This window comes from Limanda limanda, chromosome 2 (genome assembly GCF_963576545.1).
Source record: "Limanda limanda chromosome 2, fLimLim1.1, whole genome shotgun sequence".
NCBI lineage: Eukaryota > Metazoa > Chordata > Actinopteri > Pleuronectiformes > Pleuronectidae > Limanda > Limanda limanda.
Window position 1 is genome coordinate 24,639,392 of NC_083637.1, and position 6,640 is coordinate 24,646,031.

Genomic DNA, 6,640 nt, shown 5'->3' on the forward strand with positions numbered 1-6,640 from the left:
ATGATTGGAACTGAAGTTCAAGTTCAGAGTAAAATCTGGGCATGTGGAATCAGAAAGAAGTGAGATGATGAGATCTGTGTAGGCCGCTTGTTAGCTCCTCCTGAGGCTGTTGTGGCTTCAGACCATCATTCTGCTGCCAGAATAAACTGCTTTTTACTAAGAAGATGAAACTTCAAACCCAATACAAACAGTAGAAGGAAAAAACAGTCGACTGGATAACTAGCTAGCAGTGTCGTTTTTTGTTTTTGTCACACGTCATTAGTCCCGGAAGTTATAGCAAAGATAAGTAAAACCACAGGTAAACTGGACGTGATGCAGTTAAAAAGGAGACCGAATGAGAGGTTCTGTTACCTTGAATAAAATTAGGGATTCCTCTGGGTTTGAACATTGTTGGACAAACGACAAACCCACCCACACATAACTTCGATGGGATGAAGAGCGTTTTACAGTTGACTATGTATCTACGTAAAAAACCTTAAATCAATAAAAGAGTAGAGAGGAAACGGAGGTCACTAAAGTCAAGACAGTTCCACGTGAGAGCTCAGTGTTCAAGTCCCTTCTCACGTTCTCACCACTGCCTTAACGTGAGTCAGCCCTGGGTCTATCTCTGAGTTCAGCTCCTACCCTTTGCCTACCACCACTGCTGTCAGAGCACATCAGCATTGTATTGATACCAACATCTCGCTCCACCAATCCGGCCTCCGCTCACCATCTCAGGAGACAGGGAAACAAATGTTAACGACTCATAGAAACAAAGAATTTTTTCCCTGTTTCTTTGAGTACTTAACCTTTTTTTTCTGAGATGTCAACAGAGGCCTCATTAATACTAATAGATCATAAAAAATGATTCTTAGATTAAATACCATATTATTATCCTTTATTTTTCTTGTTTAAGAGGTTCAGAAAACCCTACTCAGGGTTTGTGTGAGTGGGAAATACTCCATCTCTGAAATTGAGGTACAGCTGGTGCAGGTGGGTGAGAAAGAGAAAATTGAATTACCCTTTATTCTTCCACAAAATCTCACTGACAGCGGTGTGAGCGCGTCACATAAAGTCTTCAGGGAAAATGGATGACAGAGGCAGTTTTCCCGTAAATGGCACCGATGAATTACACCTTTTTAAGCTCTTCTTCTCTTGCAGGATGCACATAGAAAGCAGCAGTACCTTCAGTGATTGCATAATTAGCTGCCGCCTCTGGTAAATTAGATGCTAATTACACAGAGATTGCAATTGCACACAGAATGAATGCTCCGTGGTTTTCGAGTCCGTCCACATCAATCAATCAACGCATCTGTCCATCTGTGAGCATGACAGAGTCACCAAGGGCGCATTACATGAGTTTGTGTGCTGCCTCATTGCCTCTGTCGTATGCTCTGGTGGCTGGTTAGCATTACTGAACGACAAACCAAATAGATGTAGTTGTTATTCTTCTCCTAGCTTGGCTGAGGCTCTGCCATAGAAGAAAATAGTTCACTTTAAAGGAGGGGATACCTTTCATTTATGTCATTCTGAGGGTAAGGTTTGCTGGAATTAAACCCTCCTTTAACAAGTAGGACCAGAACTCCAAGTGATCCCAGAAATCGTAGTGGAGGAAATTTAATTTTGAAACTCTTAAACATGGTAATATAGAGTCAAAACCAAGTAAATAAATTAAACTTTAAAATTGATAGTAAAAAAATGTAAACTACAACTCAATCATATTAAATGTAGGCTACCGTAAACATTTTGCTATCAAGTAAATATCAAGAAAAACAAAAATCAAAGGTGCCCTGTTGAGCTGTTAAGTAAACAAACAAAAGTTATGTTTACATTCAGTTTTTTAAAATTGTGTGTATATGTTTAATTATTTGCTGATACAAACAAAACAACTAACATAACCACATATTAACACAATGCATAATGGCACTGATATATACTGTATATATGGTAAATATTCTGTAATATAAACAATCTGAGGCTTTAAAAGAAACCAAACCCACAGAAACAACCATTTCTCTTTTTACTTTCACATGTATAAATGTAAAACAGTGTTATTACCTTGACGCTGGATAAAAGGAGCCTTTTTTAGTATTTCAAATCAATTAATTTTTATTTGGATAGCGCCAAATCATAATAAACATTATCTCAAGGCACTTTACATAGAAAGCAAAGGTTCAGTTTTTCTTTCCTCCAGTGTGTTATATGTTTTTTTTTGTGTATGTCTGCAAAGTTTAAAAAAATGTTGCAGCTTTAGCAGCTAGTCCGGCAAGCCTAAAACGCAAAACGCAAATGGAGGTTGACCAATCACAACAGAGTAGGCCAGCTGACGAATCAGAGTAGACTAGGCTTTATTAAGAGGAGGGCCTTAATGGGACAGGAGCTAAAACCAAGTGATTCAGACAGAGGTGGAACTAAATTACATTAAAATGCACTGACAGCATTTTCTGTATTAATCTCTATTTACTGACTACTTACCTTTACTAGTTTATCAACCATGTATTGGAAATCAAGTCCATAAAACCCTGCAGTGGACAGAGGTGAAAACTATCTCTTGCCACTGTTTGTGTTGCTAACTTAAGAAACTGTCTGGTCATATGAGAGGGTATAACTATAAACAAACAACCTACAGTTTATGATCCTGAATATGAGCATAATTTGTCTCCTAATAAACACTTTGCCAAGTCTCCATGACAGTTGCCTGGCCCGTCTTAACCAGGACAATAACCGCACAGTGCGGTCACATTAGAGTGCAATTACCTCACAAGTGAAACATGTGTTTTAATGGCACCAGAGCTAAATGACAGATTTATTGTTCCCCCTTCGTAGCAGGACCCATATAAATGTGGACGTGTCCCCTCAATGACGTGTGCGCAGTTTGTTTAATAAGTCCTCGGTTCCAAGATGTGTGCAGAGGGGTAATGAGAGATCTGTTATCTCTGTTGGCCATTAGCCTTAGTGTGTGAAGTCATTAGAGGATGTAATTAACTGCTATTGTACTAGAGACGGGTCGTTAGCAAGCGAGTCTAAGGCGCTGTATGTATGATGTGGCTTCACCGTGATTGTCCTGACCTACATGGGGTGAGAACGCTGTTCCTTGTGAGACCGCGTTGATGTTGTGTTTACAGCAAAGTGTTTGGCTGGGATCACAAAGGAGCTGTGCTTTCATGATCACCTACAGAACGCAAATGAAGCACATTGCATCCTCACCTGAGACGCAGCATTACAGAGACATTCATCACTTCACAGACATGTTTGCACCGACTGCCGCTCAGGTGCCAGATATGGAAAACAATCAAACTCCTGTCCAGAACTAACGCATGTGTGCTTTTATATAAATCACTGCCCCCAGAGGAGGCTCGTTCCTTTCTTTCTGTCTGCCTGCCAACAGTAAGAGTGTCATGAATGATTAGTTATTTTTTCCTTGTGCAGTTTTGCTCTGGCCTATCTATAGCGGTTTACATTTTTGCAGCTCAGTGGGGTGCTGTCTATTTACATAAATAAAAACAAGATTCTTTCACATAAGGGAAATTTGAGACGCTGCTGTGTTAGATGGAAACAGAGGAGGGAGGGGGATCTATTTGTTTGTTTCTGTTGTATCAAGATGACAAATTGACGGGCCCCTTTGAAATCCTCCTGCTGCGCAAATGTAATAAAACCCAGAATATCCTGGCTGATGAGCTGAGCTGAGTATTTGCAAAACAAGCCGCTCCGTGTCAAACAGCTCCCTGAAGCCATATCAGGCAGGAGACACGGTCAGAATGTAAGTCAGTCGACTGTCACAAACTGCATTTCCCAAATAACTCTTTGTTTTATCTCTGCCCAAGTTCTCTCAGTCTGTGTCAGTAATAGCAGAAAAATAATGGAAACTGGAAAACACAGAGGTTTTGGTGGCTCAGGACAGTTTTATTACAACTTTTTTTAACAATGTTTACTTCAGCTTTGGTCTCACGCTCATATTTTTGGTCATCACATTTGAAACACATTGTACACCCCCATGAGCCGGACACCAACGCCGTCATCTTGTACCATTGATGTCATTTGGAGCCAGAGTCCATGCAGTAGTGGATGGAATCACGGTATGGATGTTCAGCAAATACACATACTCAACCAATCATGAGTCGGTCTCAGCAGGCCTCCCTTTTTTGGGAGCTGCCATGTCATATACCTACAGTATTTGACAGAGAAAATGAGGGGGGTGGTAGTATTGTGACTTAAACTGCAAGCATGAATCTCTAAATACTGACATTACATAAATTGTGAGAAGTGTTTATAATCAATATTTATCAGAATAATATAATAATAATAATAATATAACATCATATTTGACATGGTTTTTGTAGGACAGCAACAAAAAGGGACAGGTTACAACAGACACTGTTTAGACACAATTTGAAGTCTGCCAGTCCAACTGATCACATGTGTTACTTGCACATTACCAGATATTAGCCTCGACCTTGGTAAATGCAATGTTACCCACATTGCAAGAAAGTGTTATTATCATTTAATACAGCAAAAAGCTTCTCTGTAATAAGATTGTGCGTTTTTCCAACTGCTGTGAATAATATATTTTTTTAATTCTCATGAATCATGAATGAATCATTCCAGGAGCATGTTAACATTCACGTGTGATTCATGCATATTTATACTAAATATAAAAATGGTTGAACATGAATTTTCCTCAGCTCTCCTGTTAGGACAGCCTCTAATACTGTATTTTACATATCTTCTCTTCCATCATATTTGTATTTGTTGTTGCTCTCAGTGTTTCTGTGAACAGACTGAACAATGACTTGTATCCATGGCAGCAAGAGAAAATATATTATTCTTGTGATTCCACCTATGAACCTTTCATTTTAAAACAGTAAATTGGGTTTATTTCCATTTTTCTACAACTCAATTCAATAACAACGAAAGAATAATATCCTTGTTTGATAATAAATTTAAAGTTTTTCAGGTGGCGTATAGTTCACCTTGTATAGCTGACATCCAATAACAAGACTCTACGCCTCTGCAGAGGCTCGGGTTCGATTCCGACATGCGGCCCTTTGCTGTCACCCTCCATTCTCTCTGTCCCTTTTTCGCCACTAACCTTTGTCCTATCAAATAATGGCCAAAAAGCCCCCCCAAAATTCTTTTTTTTAAAAGACGTTTGTCATAAAGTCTCCAGATGCCTTTTGGCAATTCCCAGGGAAGTCCTCATCCTCAACAGATGGACAGTACATTCCAGCAGACTCAAAGCTCCCAAGTCAAAGGGTCTCTGCATGTAGAACGTGTGTGCAGCAGTAGTTCATCTTGTGTTGATCGCTTTTCCTGGTTGATCGACCGGTCATCTGGCTAGATTACATGCCCGGTCTCTGGCTCTAATAGATTATAGCGAGCATAGAGCCTGAGTGTGGTTATCTCCAGCTCGGCTTGTTTCTGGTGTCTCGTGGCTCTAACGGCCGACAGAGTTGGTGTGGTGTTTACAGATTTACCCTCGCAGCGGCTGGGTATGCAGATGGGGAGGATTGACCTGCTGCGACATTGGAAGAGTGCCCTGGTGGGGAACGACGGCGACCTCGGGATGGGCAGGATGTGCTGCAATGCAGCAGAGCAGATCAGTGGCGCTGCATGCTCTCACTCACTTTCACATGAGCTCCAGTTTAAAACACACTTCTCACACACACAAACATTCTTACTGTCCATACATTTAATGAAGGACGGAAAACATACTCTCTCTCTCTCTCCTCTCTCTCTCTCTCTCTCTCTCTCTCTCTCTCTCTCTCTCTCTCTCTCTCTCTCTCCCTCTCTCTCTCTCTCTCCCTCTCTCTCCTTTATCTTCCTGGATAACCAGGCAGGGGTGTGTCTTCATCAAACTGCCTCTGTCTGGCTGGCTGAAATACACACACCACCCACATGACTCTGCATATTGAACAGCACGCACACATGCACAAGATCACACATAATTACCTACATCCTCCTTTATAAATGCACACATGTGCACCTTTACATGATGCTTGTAGACACACACTCACACACACGCACACACACTGGCTATATTTGCCGAGACCCATAAGATAAACTTATGAAAACAAACACAGGGCTTTGGCATTACACTGCAATAATAGCACTATATACACCCATTTACACACACTAAAAGTAATTCACTGATTCATATATTTCCCTATCTCTATTGTCCTTTGTGTACAACAGCATATCAAATAAAAACATGCCCTTTTCTCTGCATCTAAGCAAAGTCCCTCTGGTCATACACATCAATAGACAGAGGTTTCATTGAACCCCAGATAAGGTGATCACTCAGTTCAATCAGCCACTATAGCTCCCCAACAGATGCCTCCCCCAGCAGGGCATCCCATAGGAGGACAATATGAAACTGCAGTGCCAAGATAGTGAATTCAAATACCAGCACTGCAGCTCCAGTCCTTAATTAAAGAGATTTTCTCATGGCAAATAAGTAAGCCCTAATCACTCTGAGCAATCAGATCAAACCAGATCAGCCTCTGTTTGCTCTCACTGGTACTGTGAGTGTTCTCAATAATACTCTGACCCAGTGGACGGCCGAAAACAAAGCACACACGCACTCACACATACACACCACACACACCAAGGCATGTGGGTATTTGTGACCTTGCAGTGACTTTGATTAATTTCTTCCTGGAGA